We start from the raw sequence: 24,500 nt of genomic DNA, 5'->3' as shown, positions 1-24,500 counted from the left end.
TGGCTTATGTTGAATTACTAGCAGTGGATGCAAAACTTTGTTTTCCTGAACTCGTAATCTGTAGCGGAAGATTTCCCCGTTAAGTGAGTGTGGAAATGAAAGCACTGCTAATTGTTCCTGTTCCTGAAAGTTTAAAATAGACTTCTCATGTTGTTGTAAAGTGAAGGTGTATCCGTTTATTAGTTTAAGTAAACATACGATTCTTTCCATTAACCCAAAGTTTAGTAACTTACAGATCCCAAACCACTTTCATTATGCTAAAAACTCATCAGTGTAATCGGGTAAGGACAAGTTGCTGGAAGTCTTCACATCATGTGGTCTTCTCTGAGTTTTCAAAACATTAAATGGATTTTTATGAATAGGCACAAAGATATCCGAGACATAGACTAAGATTATATTATGGAAAATGCCCATTCAATTCACACAGGTAACATGAAGGAGAATCCAAATAGATTTTATAAGTTTACTAGACCAAGTCTGGAGCCTTTGGGTCCCATTCCCCCAAGGCAATATTCCACCAAACTGCGCATGTGCGGCTGATGGGCAGGGCCAACTTAACGCATGGGCCTGCTGGACAGTTGCCCGGGGCCACACGAGCATAGGGGCCCCATGCTAATCTATGTATTGTAGAATGTTATTGTAGAACATGAAAACGGAGAAGAACATCGCAAGTGCATGACGGCATATTTGATTCGGCATAAAGAAACTGGAAGTGTAGGGGCCCCAGTGCACTGCTTTGCCCGGGGGCCTATAATGCTGTTAAGACTGCCCTGTTGATGGGCCTGCACTAACGGCAGAAATTAAGTTAAAGTTAATAACTTTGCGTGTAAAATTTCCATTACCTCGCCATTCCTCTTCCTACCCCTATCCTCGCCATTCTTCCTCATCCCCCAGCACTCTCTCCCCCTCCTCTTCGCCATCCCTCTTCTTTCCCCTCTCCTCCTCCCCTCCCCAACTCCCTCCCTCTCCTTTTCCATACCCCCCTCCCTCCCTGCATAACCCCTCTCCCCTCCCTACCCCTCCTCTCTGTCTATCCATCTCCTCCCCCACTCCTCACCTCCCCCCAATCCCCCCAACTCTCCCTCTTCACCTCCACTACTGCCCTCCTCTCCCTCCATCCCCCACTCCCTACATGTCCCACTCCCCCCTCCTCTCCCTCTACCCCCTCCTCCCTCCTCACATCCCCCACTTACCCCTCCCTCTCCCTCCCTACCCCCTTCTCTTCCTCAATCCCCCCATTCTCCCTCCTCAGCTCACTAGCACCTCAATGTAAACCACCGCCGGCCCCGTTTACTCCCCCACGTCGGCGATGAAGTTGTACGAGACGGGGCTGTCGGGGGGACAGGCCAAGTGGCCTAGAGCCTGGGAAGGGGTAGGGAGAGGTCGAGGCTGTGGCCTAGTCCGTGCCCCGGGCCCCACTCCTCTCCCTCCCCGCGGGCCCAGAGCAGCAGCGACACAGCTCCCAGACCCAGTCCAAGCCTCAGCCCTGGATCCCCGGCGCGGCCCCTGGACCCCACACCGGCTCCAACCCCAGCTCAGGATCTGGGGGCCAGAAATTAAAATAGAAGGAAACTTACCCGTGGAGCGGTTGGGTCCGGGTTGTGAGGTCAGGCAAGTGCATTCGATAAAAAAAGATGGCAATCTGAAAATGGGGAAAGGCCCCAACTGCGCAGGCACGGATACCGGGCACACTGCGCATGTGCGGGTGGCAAGTGGAGGCGCTGTTTTAATAATTTTAAATATTAAATATCAATAACTTGTAAAATGTACCATCAATGTGAACAAAACTGGTTTCATTTACATTGCAGGACAACGGTGAGTAAGGTGGGGCAAAAATGGTGGTGTTATTGGACCATTTTTGCGCAAATATAGTACAATGTACAAACAAATATAGGTACAAACAAGATGAGAGTTTTAGAGATGGATGGATGGATGGATGGATGGATGGATGGATGGATGGATGGATAACAGATAACTAGAGGAAGATATCTATGTAAGGTGATCATATATGTGTGGAACTGCAGGAGATGGGCGAGATCCTTTATTCATAAATTTTATATCAAAGTCACGAGAGTGACTATGTGAAGAGCCCGCCAGCCCGCATGCGCGCCAATACGTCGACGCATGGCACGAGAATCAGAGCATTTCGAAACTGCTCTGACAGGTAGGAGAAAATTTTTCTTTCAGGAACAGGCCTCTGCTCCGAAAATAGGGGCAGCGGGCCTGGAGAAGCTGGCGCAGCTTGTGCAGCTGCCGCCGTGCAGCTGGCGGGGGTAGTTAGCGTGTGCATGGGGGGGGGTAGTTAGTGTGTGTGATGCCGCAGGCCAACCCCCCCTCCCACCAGCCCCCCCTCCCCCGCAACCACACGTTGGGGGAGCAGACCCGACAGGTCTGCACTTGGTCTAGTAAATTATAAAAGTAGAATTAGGCCACTTGGCCCATCAGATCTACTCTGCCATTCAATCATGGCTGATGTACCTTTCGCTGTCAACCCCATTCTCCTGCCTACACCCAATTACCCCATAATGAATATTTTACTCTGTTTTTACCACAGAGAAAGACATGAAGGCTGAGGACAGTCCATATTACTGTTGAGAAGGTGATGGACATCCTAAGATGTATGAAGGTAGATAATTTTCCTGGGTCTGATCAGATATATCCAAAGACACTTGGATATCCAAGGACATTTGTAGGAGTTATGGCCGAGACATACTGTATGATATAGGATGTGGGTGAGAAGCTGGAAGATTGGAGGGTGGCTAACGTTGAGCCTCTATTTAAGAAAGGTTTCAAAGCAAATGCTGGGCACTATAGACCAGTAAGCCAAACATGTGTGGTAGGAAGGTTACTGAAGATAACATGCAGGAAAGACAGGAATTGATCAGAGCAAAGCGGCATGGTTTTGTGTGGGAGATCATTTTCATTATTACATGGAAATGGTGTCACAGATAGATAGAATTGCGAAGAAGGGTTTTGGAAATTTGGCCTTCGTTAGTCAGGAAATTGAGAGTAGAAGTTGTGATTTTATGTTGCAGTATTTTATGTTACAGGGCATTGGTGAGATCACGCTTAGGGTATCGTGTTCAGTTTTGGTCACCGTGCTACAGGAAAGATGTGATTTAGCTAGAAAGAGTGCAGAGAAGATCTACGAGGATGTTGCCTGGACTTGAGGGCCTGAGATACAAGGAACGGCTGGTCAGGCCAGGACTTTTTTCTTTACAGCACAGAAGTTGAGTGGTATCTTGTAAAGGTGTATATAATCAGACAAGAAATAGATAGTGTGTAAGGACAGATTATTTTTTCCCCAGGTTAAGTGAATCAAGAACTAGAGAGCATTGGTTTATGGTGAGAGGAGAAATATTGAATATAAACCCTAAAGGGGAACTTTGTCAAACAGAGAGTACTGGGAATATGGAACAAGCTACCAGTGGAACAATGCCAGGTACAATAACAGCCTTTAAAAGACTTTTGGGCATGTACATGGAAAGGAAAGGTTTAGAGGGATAAGGACCAAACACAGGCAAATGGGACTAGATCTGTTGGGCAATTTGGTCGACATATTGGTCTGAAGGGCCTGTTTCCATGCTGTATGATTCGATGACTCTAATTGTTGTTGTTCATTACTCATTATCAAGAGAGAGGTTGACAAATAGCCTATAGTGTTGTGATGTGTACAGCGGTGGCTGATTACAACAATCTGAGGTCAGAGGACTCTTGGTTCTAGTCCCATTCTGAATCCTGGCACAAAGTCCTGGCTCATGCTCCGATAACGTACTGAGGGGGAGATGCAAAGAGAAATGGATAAGACTCTGTGACCTCTTCTAAGGACAAGAAAAAAAACACAAAACGATATTTTGAAAAATAGGTTGAGATATTTGCTCTTGATTCCTGGCCAATGCTAATCCCTCAATAAACACTGGCAACAGATAATCTGTCATTATCATATTGCTGTTTGCTGCATTATAACAGTAATTATATATTTTTAAATAGTTAATTAGCTGTGAAAGTATTTGGGGATGTCCTAAGGTTATGAAAACAGAGTACAATGCGAGTCTTTGTTCTGTTGTATTAACACTATTCTTACAGTACATTCTTGTACTTAAGTATGAATGTGCCTACGTATGCTGACATTTTACTGAAATGTATGCAAAAAGGAATTTCTCTATACCCGGTAACATGTGACAATAAAGTACCTTTGAACGATTGAATTACTGAATATCTTTGATTCAGAGCAATAAGGAAAGGAAGAAGCACCGTGCACCAGAACTGCAACGGACACGTGGCGATTGTGCGTGCATTTATAAATCTACTAGACTAAGTGGGACCCGTTGGGTCCCAGTCTCATGGGAGGCCTGGTCCCTCAACGCAACCCATTCCCCAATGCAATATTTCATACTCATCTGTTCCCCCAATGCAACCCGTTCCCACAATGCAATATTCCATCACTCACCCATAGCCCTTAACTATGCATGCGTGGCTCATTTCCCCTCTTCCCCCAGCACTGCCCTCCCTTCATGTGTTGGAGGAGAAGAGGGGAGGCGGGTGTACGGTGGGAGGGGAGGAGGGGAGTGGGGGCGTGTGTGGCTGGAGGTGGGGGGAGGGAGCATGGGGTGAGGGAGGGGGTGTGGGGGTGGGGTGTGGGCTTGGAGGGGAGGTGTGTATGTGTTGCGTCTCCTGTTGCATTCTTCAGGCGGGGGCTATCGGGTGTGGGGGGGGAGGGTGTGTGGGGGAGGGGGTGTGTGGGGTGCAGGGGAGTGGGGGGAGGGGGAAGTGAGGGGAGGGGGAAGTGGGGGGAGGGGGAGTGGGGGAGTGGGGGCAAGGGGGAGGGGTGTATGGGGAAGGGGGTGTGGGGAGGTGGGGAGGGGCATTTGTGGGAAGGGGTGGTCGCCACAGATGCGGCTCTCACTCTGCTCACCCCGCACTCTGCTCACCCCGCATCTTCAGCTTTCGGCCTCACTCAATGGCTCCTGGTCCGGCTCTGGCTTCACGCATCGGCTCCTGGTTCTACTCAGCGGCTCCCGGCTCGTGGTGCTGGTCGCCGCAGAAGTAGCCTGCACCCTGCTCACTCCCCGCACGCTGCTCTCTCTCCCGCACGCTGCTCATTCCTCGCACGCTGCTCATTCCTTGCACGCTGCTCACTCCCCGCACTCGTTCAACACACTCTGCTCACTCTGCTCCTTCAGCTTGATTCTCCTCGCTGCCGGTGAGTGACAGTGGGTGCCGGAAGGGGCGGTTTTAACGATTTGTAAATCTTCATAACTTTTGTACTATTCCACCGATCAGAACAAAACCTGTTGCACTTGCAGCACAGGAGAATGGCAAGTGAGGTGGCGAAAAATCATAGCACTATCGAGCACCGTTTTTGTGCAAAATTAAAAACAACGCAAACCGGAATAGGACAAGATGGTAGTTTTATAACTATACTGGATTAGGTGGGATCCATTTGGTGCCAGCTTCACACGGGAGGGCTGGTCTCCCAACGCAATATTCCACATCACCACCAATTCCAATATTGGTGGCAAGTGGGGGTTGGGGGTGCTTTCTGGAGCGCTAGAAACATAGAAACATAGAAATTAAGTGCAGGAGTAGGCCATTCGGCCCTTCGAGCCTGCACCACCATTCAATATGATCATGGTTGATCATCCAACTCAGTATCCCGTACCTGCCTTCTCTCCATACCCTCTGATCCCTTAGCCACAAGGGCCACATCTAACTCCCTCTTAAATATAGCCAATGAACTGGCCTCAACTATCCTCTGTGGCAGAGAGTTCCAGAGATTCACCACTCTCTGTGTGAAAAAAGTTTTTCTCATCTCGGTTTTAAAGGATTTCCCCCTTATCCTTAAGCTGTGACCCCTTGTCCTGGACTTCCCCAACATCGGGAACAATCTTCCTGCATCTAGCCTGTCCAACCCCTTAAGAATTTTGTAAGTTTCTATAAGATCCCCTCTCAATCTCCTAAATTCTAGAGAGTATAAACCAAGTCTATCCAGTCTTTCTTCATAAGACAGTCCTGACATCACAGGAATCAGTCTGGTGAACCTTCTCTGCACTCCCTCTATGGCAATAATGTCCTTTCTCAGATTTGGAGACCAAAACTGTACGCAATACGCCAGGTGTGGTCTCACCAAGACCCTGTACAACTGCAGTAGAACCTCCCTGCTCCTATACTCAAATCCTTTTGCTATGAAAGCTAACATACCATTCGCTTTCTTCACTGCCTGCTGCACCTGCATGCCTACTTTCAATGACTGGTGTACCATGGCACCCAGGTCTCGCTGCATCTCCCCTTTTCCTAATCGGCCACCATTTAGATATGTCTGCTTTCCTGTTTTTGCCACCAAAATGGATAACCTCACATTTACCCACATTATACTGCATCTGCCAAACATTTGCCCACTCACCCAGCCTATCCAAGGCACCTTGCAGTCTCCTAGCATCCTCCTCACAGCTAACACTGCCCCCCAGCTTAGTGTCATCCGCAAACTTGGAGATATTGCCTTCAATTCCCTCATCCAGATCATTAATATATATTGTAAATAGCTGGGGTCCCAGCACTGAGCCTTGCGGTACCCCACTAGTCACTGCCCGCCATTGTGAATAGGACCCGTTTACTCCTACTCTTTGCTTCCTGTTTGCCAGCCAGTTCTCTATCCACATCAATACTGAACCCCCAATGCCGTGTGCTTTAAGTTTGTATACTAATCTCTTATGTGGGACCTTGTCGAAAGCCTTCTGGAAGTCTAGATACACCACATCCACTGGTTCTCCCCTATCCACGCTACTAGTTTCATCCTCGAAAAATTCTATAAGATTCGTCAGACATGGTTTACCTTTCGTAAATCCATGCTGACTTTGTCCAATGATTTCACCACTTTCCAAATGTGCTACTATCCCATCTTTAATAACTGACTCTAGCAGTTTCCCCACTACCGATGTTAGACTAACTGGTCTGTAATTCTCCGTATTCGCTCTCCCTCCCTTCTTAAAAAGTGGGGTTACGTTTGCTACCCGCCAATCCTCAGGAACTACTCCAGAATCTAAAGAGTTTTGAAAGATTATTACTAATGCATCCACTATTTCTGGAGCTACTTCCTTAAGTACTCTGGGATGCAGCCTATCTGGCCCTGGGGATTTATCGGCCTTTAATCCATTCAATTTACCCAACACCGCTTCCCGACTAACCTGGATTTCACTCAATTCCTCCAACTCCTTTGCAATTATTTATGTCTTCCTTAGTGAAGACGGAACCAAAGTAGTTATTCAATTGGTCCGCCATATTCTTGTTCCCCATGATCAACTCACCTGTTTCTGACTGCAAGGGACCGACATTAGTTTTAACTAATCTCTTTCTTTTCACATATCTATGAAAACTTTTGCAGTCAGTTTTTATGTTCCCTGCCAGTTTTCTTTCATAATCTATTTTTCCTTTCTAATTAAGCCCTTTGTCCTCCTCTGCTGGTCTCTGAATTTCTCCCAGTCCTCTGGTATTCTGCTTTTTCTGGCTAATTTGTACGCATCATCCTTCGCTTTGATACTACCCCTGATTTCCCTTGTTATCCACGGATGCACTACCTTCCCTGATTTATTCTTTTGCCAAACTGGAATGAACAATTTTTGTAGTTCATCCATGCAGTCTTTAAATGTCTTCCATTGCATATCCACCGTCAACCCTTTTAGAATTAATTGCCAGTCAATCTTGGCCAATTCACGTCTCATACCCTCAAAGTTACCTTTCTTTAAGTTCAGAACCATTGTTTCTGAATTAACAATGTCACTCTCCATCCTAATGAAGAACTCAACCATATTATGGTCACTCTTGCCCAAGGGGGCAAGTACAACAAGACTGCTAACTAACCCTTCCTCATTACTCAATACCCAGTCTAAAATAGCCTGCTCTCTCGTTGGTTCCTCTACATGTTGATTTAGATAACTATCCCGCATACATTCCAAGAAATCCTCTTCCTCAGCACCCCTGCCAATTTGATTCACCCAATCTATATGTAGATTGAAGTCACCCATTATAACTGTTTTGCCTTTGTCGCACGCATTTCTAATTTCCTGTTTGATACCATCTCCAACTTCACTACTACTGTTAGGTGGCCTGTACACAACACCCACCAGCGTTTTCTGCCCCTTAGTGTTTTGCAGCTCTACCCATACCGATTCCACATCCTCCAAACTAATGTCCTTCCTTTCCATTGCGTTAATCTCCTCTCTAACCAGCAACGCTACCCCACCTCCTTTTCCTTTCTCTCTATCCCTCATGAATATTGAATATCCCTGGATGTTCAGCTCCCAGCCTTGGTCACCTTGGAGCCATGTCTCCGTGATGCCAACTATATCATAATCATTAATGGCTATCTGCACGTTCAACTCATCCACCTTATTACGAATACTCCTTGCATTGAGACACAAAGCCTTCAGGCTTGTTTTTACAACGCTCTTACCCCTTATACAATTAAGCCCTTTGTCCTCCTCTGCTGGCCTCTGAATTTCTCCCAGTCCTCTGGTATGCTGGTATGCTATAAGCTAGTATGGGTGTTGTGGGCTGAAGGGTTTCCAGAGGGTAATATGGACATTGTGGGCCAAATGGATTCTTGGGCTGGCGATTCAGTCACTCAAGCCTGGTGTGCTGGTAGCTCACTCACTCACGGCTGGTGGGCTGGCAGATGACTCACGGCTATTCTTTAAAATGCCACTTCAGGCAGGGTGCAAGGCCGCCAAGCGCAAGTGCGCTTTCATGCCACTTCAGGCAGGGTGCAAGGTCGCCAAGCGCAAGTGCGCTTTCATGCCACTTCAGGCAGGGTGCAAGGTCGCCAAGCGCAAGTGCACTTTCCAATATGGCAACGCAACTTTAGCATTTTCAAACCAAAGGCAACTTTAGCATTTTCAAATCAAAGGCAACTTTAGCATTTTCAAACCAAAGGCAACTTTAGCATTTTCTAACCAAAGGCAGCTTTAGCATTTTCAAACCAAAGGCAACTTTAGCATTTTCAAAGCAGGCAACTTTAGCATTTTTAAACCAACGGCAACTTTAGCATTTTCAAAGCAAAGGCAACTTTAGCATTTTCAAACCAAAACACACTTTAGCATTTTCAAACCAAAACACACTTTAGCATTTTCAAACCGAAACACACTTTAGCATTTTCAAACCAAAACACATTTTAGCATTTTCAAACCAGAACACACTTTAGAATTTTCAAACCAAAACACACTTTTGCATTTTTAAATCACATTTTCAAACCACATTAAGGGCCCTCAAAGGTCAGTAAAATCACTCACAGTTTAGTAGACGTGTGTTCAGCGTTATTCATAGCTCAGACTGAGAGTCGTGACCTCTCACTACCCCATCTTGCAGAGAACTGAGGCACCTCAACACTTCCGGGTTTTATAGACCCTCCCCCTCGCACCAGAAGGGTCATGGCCTTCATGGCGTGATTGACAGGAGATAGAATCTCAACATTTTTTAAACATTAATTTGTCTTTTACTTTTCATCGATGGGAACAATCCTCTTGTCCTGAGCAGCGGAGGGGGACTCTGAGTAAGATGGCCAAAAATCACAGCCGTAAGTGGTAGCGTTTTTTCTAAAATCAATATGCAGTGCAAACAGGAAGTGGTCAAGATCAGAGTTTTAATTATATAGATAGATGGTACAATTGAGTGATTAGCTAGGTAACGTACAATTGAAGCAGATTAGAAAATGACATATGAATGGTAAGAAAGAACAGGAGGTGTAGTAGAAATCTTCAACTTCTCCCTTACTTGAACACACACACCCATGTTTCAAATGCATTGGTTAGACTTCACATTCCCAAGATCACCCACCCACCTGTAACTCATTGTTCAGAGGCTCAAACCTGCTACATTAATTTCAGCGTTTATGTTTTCAGTAAAAAATTGACTTTTCACCCAAATAGGTTGAGGCTAGTTGTGCACGGACACAAATAGGGAGGGGAGTAGGGATATTGCCTACTTAGCTGCTAACGGATATGCCAGGATTAAATGCTAATAAAATTCAGGCCCACACTTACATATACTGTAAAAAGTTCAGAATATTGTGCAACAGTCATTTCCAGTTATTTATAAAATTTAACTGCTACCATGTGTGTTTTGAAATGTTATCATGGAAGTGTTTCCTTTTAAAGTGCTGCATGATTTATGATGTCCTTTGATACTGTTTGGTTACAATGCATTTAAGACACAGCATTCACACATTTAGAATGAGGTTACTACTTCCTTGTATTCTTATCGTGGGAAGAAAAAAATGCCCTGAATGCTCTGACTACAGAAAAATGTTCTGAATTTGAACAAAAATATTTGGTCCAACTGCAAGCTTCTAAAGAATAGAGAATGAATGTGCGGAATGCATCAGAAGTAACATGATGTGGAAGAGCATTTACAGATTCCAGCTGTCAGAACAAATCTGATATCTGTGGAATAGAAAACAAGTGTACATACATCCTGACAGATATTTTTGCATCCCTGGAAATCCATGTAATCTATATCTACTTATATCCGATTAGATCACTAGAACTGAAGCAAACATTGCTATTGTCAAAATAAGAGCAACAATTTAATAATAAATTGCTGAGAAATGTAATCCAGGTTGATAGAATAAAATGTATTATTATTCCCACTTATCCCTCTTTCACGCCCTCTCCCTCTGCCTCTCCCTTTCTCCTTCTCTCCAGCTCCCTTGTCCCTCTTCCCCTCTGTCTCCCTTGTCTCTCCACCTCTCCCCCTCCCTTGACCGGCTCCCCAACCCTTGCCTCTCGCTCTCCCTCACCCTCTCCCTTGTCCCTCTCCCTCTCCCTTATCCCTCGCCTACTCCCTCTCTCTCTCCCTTGTCCCTCTCCCTAACGCTTGTCTCTCTCCCTCTTCCTCTCCATTATCCCTCTTCCTCTCCATTATCCCACTCCCTCTCCCTCTCCCTTGTTCCTCTCCCTAATGCTTGTCTCTCTCCCTCTTCCTCTTCCTCACCCTCTCCCTTTTCCTATCCTTCTCTCACTTCCTCTCCTTCTTTGCTTCCACTCATGTTCTGAGGTGGCCAATGAGACCTGGATATCTCCTGCTAACCGTCGCTCAGTAGATTATGGAGTCCAGAGTCAGGAACCAAGACGCTTCAAGTCTTTTACACCCTCCTCTGTACTGACAATCCCACTGAGTTTAGTCTCAACAACAAATTTGATTAAATGACATTTGACCTCTTCTGCTACGTTGATGATGTAGATTGTAAAGTGATGCCGTCCATGCACTGATTCCTGCAAAACACAACAAGATAGAGAACGTCCATTTACTATCCATCCACTGTCTAATAACCAATTTTGAATCCATGTCAGTACATTTCCAAGTGTTCTAACCTCCAAGTGTTCTAACCTCCTGATTAAAAATCTTCTAGAAATCCAAATACACCACAGCCACAGGTTCCTGATGATCTCTTCTAGTAATCACATTATCAAAGAACTTCAGCTGTTCAATCAAACATGATATCCCTTTCATAAATCTACATTGGTTCTGCTCAATGGTATTATTCTTTTCAAGATGTTCTGTTTTGTTTTGTTCTGTTTTCAAATGCAACCATCTCAACTGGGAGCAAGTAGACCCAGTGCACTGATGCACTGCGTTGCCTCGCGATTTTGCCCAAGGTAAAGGAATCATCAATAAATAGGAGGCTTGTCTCTGAGTTAACATACACAGGCATCAATTTCATGCTGTGAGGTTAGGTGATCTTGGCTCAGGAGTGGATATTATTAAGGTTTAATAAAATATAACAGAGATGGAACTGAATTTCTGAAGTGGAATAGCGTGTCCATCTTCTATTATATAACAAGTTCAGCAGTAATGACTGGCGTTGAATTTCTTGGCAAAAATATCCAATATCAATATATGAGGGAACACAAACAATAAATTGCACTTATCCACAAACTATGAAAAGTCAAATGTTTAATGTAATGCTCCAAAAAAATCACAATGATTATGTTCTACCGGCAAATCAAACTAATCGTATTTCTAGGCGTTTCATCGTGACAGTTGATTATGTGATATTTGCCTGAGGTCTGCTGATTTTAAAGTGTGTTGCTCATAAGTGTTTTACACAAATGCAAGTTCATGTAATTATTCAAGACATAAGTATTTAGTTTCCAGTTTGCTGCAGTTGATTGTTTCATCACCACCCCTCCATAAATTCTGCTTAAATTCCTTTGCACATCACCAGATCAAAATTCTTCCACGAGCCATTGCAAATGGCTGCATTTAAAATTTTGTTTTAAAGATATTTCCAGACATATTTAGAAGAGATAACTAAAAGTGTCACTCAGGCGTAATTCAATTTAAAATTACCAAAATCATTTTAGAAAATGTGCAAATCTATTTTTAGGTTACTTTGAAGCATATTGGTCAACCTCTTAATAAATTAGCAAAATATGTTGAGATTTGTTGAAATAGCAAGGTTACATTTTAAAGTTGCCTTGAATGATTGCAGATATAGAAGTACCAATGGTGAATAACTACCCAGAAGTCATGGTCGATTTGTTAACAGACTTAGCTTGATCATGATGTGTAAAATATTAGTTTAAAACAATTGTTAATATTTGAGCTGTGCTGAACACAATTTGTGCTTGAAATCTTTTGATTTTTGTGCTGATGATGCCAGTAATTAAATTAAACAGGCCCTTAAGGGTTTAAAGAGGCATTGTTCTTGAATGAATTTAACAAAAGTATTCAACACACTGATTATATCTGGTTTTCTGGTTCTTTGCTTTTATATTTGCATTTTGTCGTGAAAATGCCAGTTATCTACTTTTTCTCTGTCCTCATTATATTATTGCTGTATGTAACCAGACTAACTAGAGCTTTTTTTGTACTGTGCTACACTGTTTGAGCATTTCATCAGTTAGCTGAATGCATTCCCTCACTTAGTATTTCCTGGAAAGGCATACCATAAATATTTTCCATCCCGTTTTGCATCATGAAGGGAACAATTTGCGTTTCTTTGATGATGCAGTAAGAGTTTGATCAAGCTGCATTTTAATATTTAACCCAATGCTTCTTGGCCTACCTAAGACTGGACATGGAGAGGATGTTTCCAGTAATGGGAGAGTCTAGGACCAGTGGGCACAGCCTCAGAATAAAAGGACATACCTAGAGAATGGAGATGAGGAGAAATGTCTTTAGCTGTAGGGTGGTGAATTTGTAGAATTCATTGCCACAAATGGTTGTGGAGGCCAAGACATTGGGTATTTTAAAGCAAAGATTGATTACAATACAATACAATACAATACAATACAATTTATTTGTCATTTGGACCCCGTTGAGGTCCAAACGAAATGTCGTTTCTGCAGCCATACATTACAAAACGAAAAAGACCCGAGACACAACACAGTTTACACAAACATCCATCACAGCGCTGTGATGGAAGGCAAAAACACTTATCTCTCCACTGCACTCCCCCCCCCCGATGTCAGAGTCAAAGTCAAAGCCCCCGGTGGGCGATGGTGATTGTCCCGCGGTCATTAAAGCCACGCCCGGTGATGCAAGGTTGCGCACCGGGTCTTGGTGTTAGAGCCCTGGCGTGCGCTCGCAAAGTCCCGCGGCCATTCCAAGCCGCGCGGGGCGGTGATGTAAAGCCCAGCTCCAGGTGCTCTTCAACCCCGCAACTCGGGCGGGAGAAGTCGCCGCTGCGGAAGCCCCGAAAAGCGGTCTCCCACTAGGGACCCGCGGGCTTCCGGTGTTGCCGTCCGCCAGACCCGCGGTTGTAGCCTCCGAATCTCCGGGGGTCGGGTCGCAGCAGCGCTCCACCACAGCTCCACCTGCTCCGGACTCGGCCAGCCCCGTGACGGTGAGTAGTCCGCAGCTCCGCAACTGGAGCCCCAGGTCGTTCCTGCTGGAGGCCGCTCCACGTTGCCCAGCCCCAACGACAACGGAGACCCGACAAAGAAAAGGTCGGGTCTCCCGTGCAGGGGAAAGATTTTAAAGTTCCCCCCCCCCACACACACATACGCCGACAAAAAAAAATTAATAAAAACTACATAGAAACAAGACAAAAATAATAGAAGACAGACGGACTGCAGAGGCCGCTGCTGACGAGAGTCGCGCCGCCCACTTCATTAGATAGATTTTTGATTAATTAATTTGATTAATAATGTAAAGGTTACAGTGAGAGGGCAGCAGAATGGGGTTGAGAGGGAAAAATAGACCAGCCATGATTAAGTGGCAGAGTAGATTCAATGGGCCGAATGGCTAATTGTACTCCTAACTCTTATGGTATGGTATGGTGTGATGAGATTGTCTGATTCTTGTCAGATAGGAATCAGCCTTTCACAACTGTTTGTTTTAGGATATACTGAACAGCAAAATGAATGGTTATCTTTTTCTATGAACCGTACCAGCACAATGGTAAAACCATATGCAACAATCCATAAAAGTCACACCCAGTGTGCTGCATTGTCATTCCATCTTGTGTTTCGTTGTGCAATGCCTCGACAGTCTGCCTGGGAACGAGCTGCGCCTATCTACAGGGGGTTAGGTGATTTTATCAAGTAGGTTACTGAGGTTTAGACTGATGGGATGTATTTTATTTGTGGTGGAGTTGACCATAACTTGGTGGTCTGTTCATAAACCCACTCTGTTAAGGAGTGAACCATATATTGGTGGTCTTTTCAGGAACCCACCCTACCTCCTCTATTTGGCCTGTTATATCAATTCACATTATTCAACGTGACATCTACAATCTGACTGTAGATTGTTCTCCACGAGTGTTATACCAGTTATACTATTTCCTCTTGTCCATGAGAGGCAGAAATGTGTTTTTATTAATTTGCTCGGATTAGCTGTGAAGAAACTGGTTGCCGGTCATACCTGTCTCTCCATATTCAGGGACTTCATTGGATCCAAACATGCAGTGTGAAAATATTCTTCTGTCCTTGTTCAGTGCCAGCAACTAAGTACAACTTGTTTTTACTACTCTGAGTCTGTCTTCCTTTCCCTTCCAGTAATTTGGTTCTTTCTTAAATATTGTGCAGCACCTGTCACTCACATTTGAATGGGCGGTCTACACTTGAAGCATTCTGGTCTGATGATCACTCATGCAGCCTGATATTATTTCTTCTGAAGATAGGTAACAATAAGCTGGAGTAACTCGGTGGGTCAGACAGCAACTCTCATGAGGTCAGAAGTGATAGGAGCAGAATTAGGCCATTCAGCCTATCAAGTCTACTCCGCCATTCAATCATGGCTGATCTATCTCTTCCTCCTAACCCCATTCTTCTGCCTTCTCCCCATAACCCCTGACACCCGTACTAATCAAGAATCTATCTATCTCTGCCTGAAAACTATCCATTGATGTGGCTTCTACAGCCTTCTGTGGCAAAGAATTCCACAGATTCACCACCCACTGACTAAATAAATTCCTCCTCATCTTCTTTCTCAAGGAACGTCCTTTAACTCTGAGGCCATGACCACTAGTCTTAGACTCTCCCACTAGTGGAAACATCCTCTCTACATCCACTCTATCCAAGCCTTTCAAAATTCGGTATGTTTCAGAGGTCCCCTGCTCATTCTTCTAAACTCCAGCAAGTACAGGCCCAGGGCCGTCAAACGTTCAACATATGTTAACGCACTTATTCATGGGATGATTTTGGTAAATCTCCTTTGGACCCTCTCCAGAGCCAGCACACCCTTCCTCAGATATGGTGCCCAAAATTGTTCACAAATGTGGCCTAACCAGCACCTTATAGAGCCTCAGCATTACATCCCTGTTTTTGTATTCGGGCCCTGATGAAATAAATACTACCCTTGAGGGTCAAGACCCTTCTTCAGACTGACAGTCAAGGGGAAAGGGAAACGAGAGATAGAGACTGTGATACACAATAGACAATAGACGATAGGTGCAGGAGTAGGGCATTCGGCCCTTCGAGCCAGCACCACCATTCAATGTGATCATGGCTGATCATCCACAATCAGCCCCTTACTCCCCTTGGAATCTTTCTTCCTCTTTGGATTGAACCGATCCTGCACCTTCTGTATTATTCCCAGAAATACCTGCCATTGTTGTTCCACTGTCACCCCTGCTAGGGTATCTTCCCAGTCAACAGATATAAAGAGCCTCTCCAATTTGGCCAGGATTAACAGAAGATCATGATAAATCAATCACAGTGTTGATTGGAACATTGCAACCAGTAGAGCAGTGACCTCTGTATTTCCATAGACAGCAAGAGTCAGCAGATGCAGGACTCTTGAACAAACAAAATGCAGGAGGAACTCAGTGGGTCAGGCTGCCTCTGTGGAGGTAAATGGACAGTTTTGCGTTGGGACCCGTCTTCAGACTGGTGAAGTAATTTTGTGTCTACCTTCAGTGTAAACCAGCATCTTTCCTACACATTTTGTCTGCTCCGCTGCAAAATCACCTCAAGGTATGCCTACTCTGAAGAAGTTCTCCTCCACTCTCGGATGAGACTTCTGCAGCACCCTCTCTCGCTGCTCCCTCTCTGTGATTCCTCCTGTTACTTTTTTGCATATCTTTCATTTCTTTGTTCTACATCTCTCTACAGTATATTGCCGTCTCGATATTGTTACGCCTGACTCTCAGTCTGAAGAAGGATCTAGACCTGAAACGTCACTAATTCCTTCTCTCCAGAGATGCTGCCTGTCCCGCTGAGTTACTCCAGCATTTTGTGTCTATCTTCATGGTAATATATTTCTCTGTTTAACTGTGCATGTGCAGACTCCAAAATACATTACTCGTTTTAAACGGTTAATAGCAATGAAGGCTGACACCTTTGACATCATCACAACTGGGCAGCACGGTGGCACATTGGTAGAGCTTCTGTATTACAGCGCCAGAGACCCTGACTATGGGTGCTTGTCTGTATGGAATTTGTACATTCTCCCCGTTTTCTCCGAGTTCTTCGGTTTCCTCCCACACTCCAAAGACGTACAGGTTTGTAGGTTAATTGGCTTGGTATAATTATAAAAATTGTCCCTAGTGTGTGTAGGGTAGTGTTAATGTGTGGGGATCACTGGTCGGCATGGACTCGACGGGCCGAAGGGCCTGTTTCCACGCTGCATCTCTAAAAAAAAAATTCATTTCGAGAGGCTCTACAAATCTGTTATTGTCAGCACTGCCGGCAATGTTGGAGGAAGATTTAATTTTATTTTCTTAAGCAATGTTATTTTCTCCAGATAATAGCTGCCTCTTCTTCCAACATTGCTGGCAGTACTGACAATGACAGATTTGTAGAGCCTATCGAGATTTAAAAAATCTATTTGTTTTAGTGTGGTGGTGTGTGAATGCTAAAATACAAAAGGTAATGCCTTTTCTATTGCTGTTGGCCTGTTGGACCCCATGGCAAAATACTTGCATGAGTTATTGGCTCATGCAAGTAAAAAAGTGACAGCTTAAGGAAGAGTTCTTTCTGTGTAAATAGTTTTTTTGTCTCTCTATTTAGTAAGGAAAAATGGCGCTAAAGCCTTATAAGAAATTCAGCAATTTCCATTATTGATTTCTCCCATGGAGATCTGCTACTTTGGGTCTCCACCCACACTGGGAAGCCACTTTCCAAAGTCAGCTGTGACAGTTACTTCCATCAAGAAACAAGAGTCAGTCCCGAGGTGTTAACTGGATCTAACTGTTAAGATGCCCAAGGTGAGGAAGGCTGAGATAGAGAATGACATTTATCCAGTCTTGTGTTTAGAAAGAACTGCAGATGCTGGAAAAATCGAAGGTAGACAAAAATGCTGGAGAAACTCAGCAGGTGAGGCAGCATCTATGGAGCGAAGGAATAGGTAACACCCACCCCATATCAGTCTGAAGAAGGGTCTCGACCCAAAACGTTACCTATTCCTTCGCTCCATAGATGCTGCCTCATCCGCTGAGTTTCTCCAGCATTTTTGTTTGTCCAGTCTTATGTTCTTCAGACTAAAGTCCCTCACGACTAGCTGCCATGTGCCACATGGGGCTCTGGCCTTAATGGTGCCATTGCCAGGTATAGATTCCTTTAAATGCAACACTTAGCATTACTTGATGATTCTGTGTAACTGAAACATTAGGTAAACTGTAAGAAATCTGTGAATAGCCCTTTGCTATCCCACTACAATTTTTTTACTTTCAGTCTAATTTGCAATCGTATATTACAGCTGTTCTAATCTAACCACTGAATGGAAACAAGCTTCGCTGATCGGTCTCTTCATAAGGCAAGCAGTTCCCAGAGAGATAGTGCTGAACTTTACAATGTGCTTTTCATTTAGTCTAGTGTCACTTTAGCCTTTGCAATTTAGCTCTTATTGATTTTTAAATGTACGCATTTACACAAAAAAAAGGGCATCTTTTAAACTGGTTTAGGATCGGCAGAGCATTTTAAAGCACTGTGGTGCTTCCATGGTTTATTGCCTCTTATAACCGCCTACTGCCCTATAAAATTATTAATATTGTGTACATGTATGAATGACTTCCTGTGCCTAATGGAAATGCATTAGTTTGAAACAGTAGGGTATGCAACTCCTGGAAGTATGTAAACATGTAACATAATACTGCATTTTGCAAAACCTAGTTTGTTAAATATGTTAGCAATGATTATTTATTTGCACAACCAATGGCTGCTCAGAACAAGTGATGTAAATAAAAAACACAATATGGTATCACGGAGGAAATTACGTGCATAGATGTTATTTTATTCCCTGGAAGCAAATGCGTCGTCATTTTACTAAGAGCAAAGTAGATCAGAACCAATGGATAATAAAGCTAGTCTTGACAATGGCATTTATTTCCACTGACTCTATATTCCATCCTTTTCATTTATCTTATTTCCTTTCTGCTTTTTATTTCATTGGAAAAGCACAGCCCACAACTTGGATGATACAATACCTGCTCTATAACACTACCCCTCTCTCTTTCTCTCTTCCTCTTTCTCTCTCTACCCCGCTCTCTCTCATCTGTCTGTCTGTCTGTCTGTCTGTCTGTCTGTCTGTCTGTCTGTCTGTCTGTCTGTCTGTCTGTCTGTCTGTCTGCCTTTGTTGCATTTTTTCTGCTCATCCCCTATCTTTTCTCCCAATCGTCTCATGTTTTTCTTCTGGTTTGCTTTATGCCCATCCCTTCTCTCTGTTTGAATCAGTCTGAAGAAGGGTCTCAACCCAAAACATTACTTGTCAATTCCCTCCACGCATACTAGATGACCCGCTGAGTTACTCCAGCATTTTGTGATTTGCTCAACATTCCAGCATCTCGGGTTCCTCGTGTCTCCTTCTCTTTCCCTTGTTCATTATCTGTACCGTCCTCTCATGCATCCTCTTCTATTTCCCTACCCACCATTCTGGTTCCTGCAGTCCTTCTTGGTCTTGCATCCACTCTGCTTCATATTGCCACAATGCCATGAAGGTACCATGAAGATGGACTAGATGGAAGGAAGTGACGAGCCTACGATGTACTGGGTTGCGTTCACTACTCTCTGCAGGTTCAGGCAGTCAATGGCAGAGCTGTTGCCATATGAGGCTGAGATGCATCCAGTCAGAATACTTTCTGTTGTGCAACTGTAGAAGTTGGAGAGATTCCTTATTGCACTTTTTCTTGCCACAGGAGAATTAAGTAGTTAGAAAAGGAAATGTATTAACATAGAATCCTAAACTTTTCACTGAAAGAATTAATATGCAATGAGTATTTTTATCTAAGCAGGCCATTTTCCACAGAACATGTTTCAATGGAAAGTAAACAACTCTATGTGCTGCTTTGTGGTAGTGGTGGAGACCGGAGGAGATGCTGTAGAACTCTCTGCTCCTGCTTAAAAAGTGTTTAGACTTTAGTTTAGATTTCTGAGATACAGCGTGAAAACAAGCCCTTTGGCCTGGTGAGTCCACACTGACCAGCTATCACACCATACACTAACACTATCCTACACATTAGGGACAATTTGCAATTTACAGAAGCCAATTAACCTACAAAACTGTTGGTCTTTGGAGTGTGGAAGGAAATTGGAGCACCCGGAGAAAACCCATATGGCTAATAATAATAATAATCTTTATTGTCATTGTACAAGACAACAACATTTTGTTGGAGCAGTCCTCCAGCTGCACAGGAATATCAGTATAAAAATACATTTAAAAAAGAACTATTAAAAAATTAGACTATAAACATATAGGAGTATGGGCGGGTGTGTGAGAGAGAGGGGGTGAATCAGTGTGGGAGGGGGATAGAGTTCAGTAGTGTCACAGCTCTATGGTAGAAGCTGTTTTCTAGTCTTGTCGTGCGGGCGCTCAGTGTCCTGTATCGTCTTCCTGAGGGCAGGAGGGTGAAGGGCCGTGTCCAGGGTGTGTGCTGTCTCTAATGATGCCCTTGACCCTCCGGATGCAGCGGGTCCGGTACATGTCTTCCAGTCTGGGGAGCTGGGTGCCAGTGATCCTCTCAGCAGTCTTAATGACGCGTTGGAGAGCTTTCCTGTTCTCTGCGGTGCAGCCAGAGTACCATACTGTGATGCAGTATGTGAGAACTGACTCGATGGCTGACCTGTAGAAGCTCACCAGCAGCTGTTGTGGGAGACGTGCCCTCTTCAAGCACCTCAGGAAGTGAAGCCTTTGAAGTCCTTTCTTGACCGTCGCCGTGATGTTGACGGTCCAGGTCAGGTCGTGGCTGATGTTGACCCCGAGGTACCTGATGTTCTGCACAGCCTCCACTGTCTCGCCGTTAATGGTGATGGGCTGATGGACAAAGGTCTTCGGTCTCCTCCTGAAGTCCAGGATTATCTCCTTTGTTTTTGCTGCGTTGAGGATCAGGTTGTTCTCACGGCTCCAGCTCACCAGGTTCTCTACCTCTGTCCTGTAGGCGGCCTCGTTGTTACTCGTGATCCTGCCTACCACGATGGTGTCATCTGCAAACTTTAATATGGTGTTGGCCTCGTGGGTGGGTTTGCAGTCGAGAGTGTAGAGGGAGAAGAGGAAGGGGCTCAACACACAGCCCTGTGGTGCACCGATGTTCAGGGTGATGCTGGAGGAGACCTGCCTCCCCATGCGCACAGTCTGTGGTCGGCCGGTGAGAAAGTCCAGGACCCAGCTGCTCAGGTGTGTGTTGAGGCCCAGGTGGTCCAGCTTGGTGACTAGTTTATGGGGGGGGGATGGTGTTAAAGGCGGAGCTATAATCTATGAATAGCATCCGCACATAACTGTCCCGCTGGTCAAGGTGTGTCAGGGTGGAGTGGAGGGCCAGTGACATTGCGTCCTCCGTCGACCTGTTTGCCCTATAGGCAAATTGGTGGTGGTCTAAGGAGGGCGGGATGCTGTTCTTCAAGTGTCCCAGTACCAGACGTTCGAAGCACTTCATCACCACCGGTGTCAGCGCCATTGGCCGATAGTCGTTGAGGGACCTGATGGCTGATTGTTTTGGCACAGGGATGATTGTGGCTGTCTTGAGGCATGTGGGGACGGAGGTCTGCAGCAGGGAGGTGTTAAACAGGTCCGTGAGCACCACAGTCAGCTCCCCTGCGCAGTGCTTCAGAACCCGCCCTGGTACTCCGTCAGGTCCGGTGGCCTTGTTGGGGTTGATGTGCTGCAGGGTCCGTCTCACGTCGTGGGGGCTCAGAGTCAGCACCGGTGGTTAGGGTCCCTGCTGTGCCCGTATGTTGTCACTGCTGTCGGTGCAATCAAACCTGGCAAAAAAGCAGTTCAGGTCGTCAGGGAGGGATGAGCTTTGTGCGTGTGTGGAGCTGTTGTAGCCGGTGATGGTTCTGATGCCCTGCCACACACGTCGAGAGTCTGAGCTGTTAAAATGCTCCTCGATACGCTTCGTGTAGCGGTGCTTTGCTTCCCTGATGCCCTTCCTCAGACTGGACCTTGCTGTTCTGTAGGCCTCTGCATCACCTGAGTGGAAAGCTGCATCCCAGGCCTTCAGCAGACCAGTTACAGCGCCATTCATCCATGGCTTATGGTTGGGGAGTGTCAGTATTGTCCTATGCGTGGTGACACTGTTCATACAGAAGGTGATGTAATCCAATACTGATGAGGTGTAGGTGTTGAGGTCTGTGTGGTTGTTGTGAGTGGCAGCTTGTTTAAAGGTGTCCCAATCAGTGTACTCAAAGCAGTTCTGTAGCCTGTCCATGGCTCCTTTTGCCCAGACCATGATGGTGCGAACTGTTGGCTTTGTCCTTGCAATGAGGGGTCTATATGCAGGTGTTAAGTACAGACTGATGTGATCGGATCGGCCAAGATGGGGGCAGGGGGACGCTTTGTAGCCCTTGGCAATGTTGCAGTAGACCTGGTTCAAGATATTGTTTCCTCTGGTCGGAAAATCAATAAACTGGTGAAATGTTGGCATTACAGTCTTCAGCTTAGCGTGATTGAAGTCTCCTGCTATTAAAAACACGCCGTCTGGGTGGTTGTTTTTCAGCTGGTGGATAGCATCATGCAGACTAGCCAGTGCTAGCTTAGCGTTAGCTTGCGGTGGTATGTAAACAGCAGTGAGGAACACCACTGTAAACTCCCTTGGCAGATAAAACGGTCTGCATTTCACTGTAATAAACTCCAAGTCCGGGGAGCAAAAAGTCTCAACAATGTCAGTGGTGGTGCACCATGAGTTACACACATATATGCACACACCTTTATCCTTACCGGAGTCAGCTGTTCGGTCTGCTCGATAAACAGTCCGGCCTGCTAGCTCAATAGCAGCGTCAGGGATGTTCGGATTCAGCCAGGTTTCGGTGAAGAAGAAAGCACAGCTACTTATCCTGTTTGAGTGAAGCCTCAGTCTGAGTTCGTCGATCTTGTTGACAATGGACTGGGCGTTCGCTAGAAACAGGCTGGGCAAAGCTGGTCGGTCCGGTGAGCTCCTCAGCCTAGCGTGGATGCCGGCCCGCTTGCCCCGCTTTTGCTTCCTCTCCCGTCTCCGTCCCCGTCTGCCCCGCTTGCTGCTTCGGCTCGTTATCCAGGCAGGCACCGCTGTGCGGAGCAGCTCCTCCAATATAGCAGATGGAGGGGGTGGAATGTAGTTTGTACTCCGAATATTCAAGACGTGCAGTCGGTTATAAGTTATGTTCGTTCCTATTTGAAGGGAAAGGCTCACAGTGCAGAAAGTAAACATTAAAAAAAAAACGAAAAACACAAAAAAACCGGCAACTAGAGGGAGAGCTCCGAGCCACTGCGACTGTGCGCGCCGCCATTTTCCTACAGGGAGGCTACAGGGAGAACGTAGAAACTCCATACAAACAGCACCCCTAGTCAGGATTGAACCCGGATTTCCGGTTCTGCAAAGCAGCAACTCTGCCACTGAGCCACTGTGCCGCCCTTTTTGAATGTGTTATTGGATTCTTACTGTTTACCTTTGTTAGTGGAACAAGGATGGCACACCTAGCAACAGCACATTCTCTCAGGATTGCAGTGGCCAAAAGGAATAGGACAGAAAGGGTGCACATTTACATAGTCCCCTTCATATCTTCAGGACATTGCATGGTATTGAACTGAAAGGCTAGAACATATAATGCATCTGCCAGTTCTGTCATCCAGCTTTGACTCAGTTTGCATCCAGCTTTAATGTTTGCCTCTCTTCCTTACTATCTGCAATACTGTTGGGAACAATAGATTTCATCACGCTCACCCTTCACTCCACCAGTTACTAGGGCTAAGTTTATAAATAGAGGGGAGCTCCTTGTTTTAAATGGGCAAAATCACACTGGATGCCAGCAACAGCATAGCAATTTGCAAAATATCCCACTGATAGACAACATTCATAAAATCAGAGAAGCCAAATTACTTTTCTTTGGCTTTGACAGACTGACTGAGAAGCACCAAAATCCGTGCCAAAATACACTGAAAACTAAAAAAAACGCTATCTGTGCAGAGGCAATTTCAGTAAAATGAATGTGAATTTATCTCACTTGGTCCAGCCAAGGATAGGGAGCAGACTGGTTGGCAGAGGCAAATTAAAACCCCATGGAGTTTGTACGTTCTCCTCGTGACCGCGTGGGTTTTCTCCGAGATCTTCAGTTTCCACCCATGGTTCAAAGACGTACAGGTTTGTTGGTTAATTGGCATTGTATAAATGTAATTTGTCCCTAGTGAGTATAGGATAGTGTTAATACGTACGGAACCCGCGGACTGTTCAGCCTGAAGCTTCTGGAGCGTGAAGCGTCAGCCTGAAGCGTCTGCGGAGCTTCTAGCCGTGGGCGTGGCGTCCGGAGCCTGGGGTCCCTCGTTGGGGATTCCCGGAGAAGAAGAGCTCCGACCCGCCAGCCTACAACATCTTGAAGCCGCGGACTGCAGAGCTTCTAGCCGTGGGCGCGGCGTCCGGAGCCTGGGATCCCTGGAGGAGAAGGCCTTCAACATCTTGAAGCCGCGGTCTGCGGAGCTTCTAGCCACGGCGTGGACTTACCATCCGGAGAGGGATCCCTCGCCGGGGATCCCTGGAGAAGAGCTCCGACCGCCGGCCTGCGGCCTACATCATCTTGAAGCCGTGGTCTCCGGTAGGGAAGCACCGATTCAGGACATACCTTCCAGAAGAGTGGGCCTGTACATCTGGCCTCCCGCAG

The 24,500-nt window shown here is 45.6% G+C and overlaps 1 long non-coding RNA gene across 1 annotated transcript; it reads left to right on the top strand.

Annotated features, from left to right (window-relative positions):
* The first annotated feature begins 428 nt into the window (after nt 1–428).
* LOC116984935 lies at nt 429–16,133 on the top strand. Its single transcript, XR_004415176.1, has 3 exons — nt 429–461; nt 4,797–4,801; nt 16,123–16,133. It is a non-coding gene; the product is annotated as an uncharacterized LOC116984935 (long non-coding RNA).
* Nucleotides 16,134–24,500: the final 8,367 nt, after the last annotated feature.

This window comes from Amblyraja radiata, chromosome 21, assembly GCF_010909765.2.
Source record: "Amblyraja radiata isolate CabotCenter1 chromosome 21, sAmbRad1.1.pri, whole genome shotgun sequence".
Taxonomy (NCBI): domain Eukaryota; kingdom Metazoa; phylum Chordata; class Chondrichthyes; order Rajiformes; family Rajidae; genus Amblyraja; species Amblyraja radiata.
This window is presented reverse-complemented; position numbering and strand designations above follow the sequence as displayed.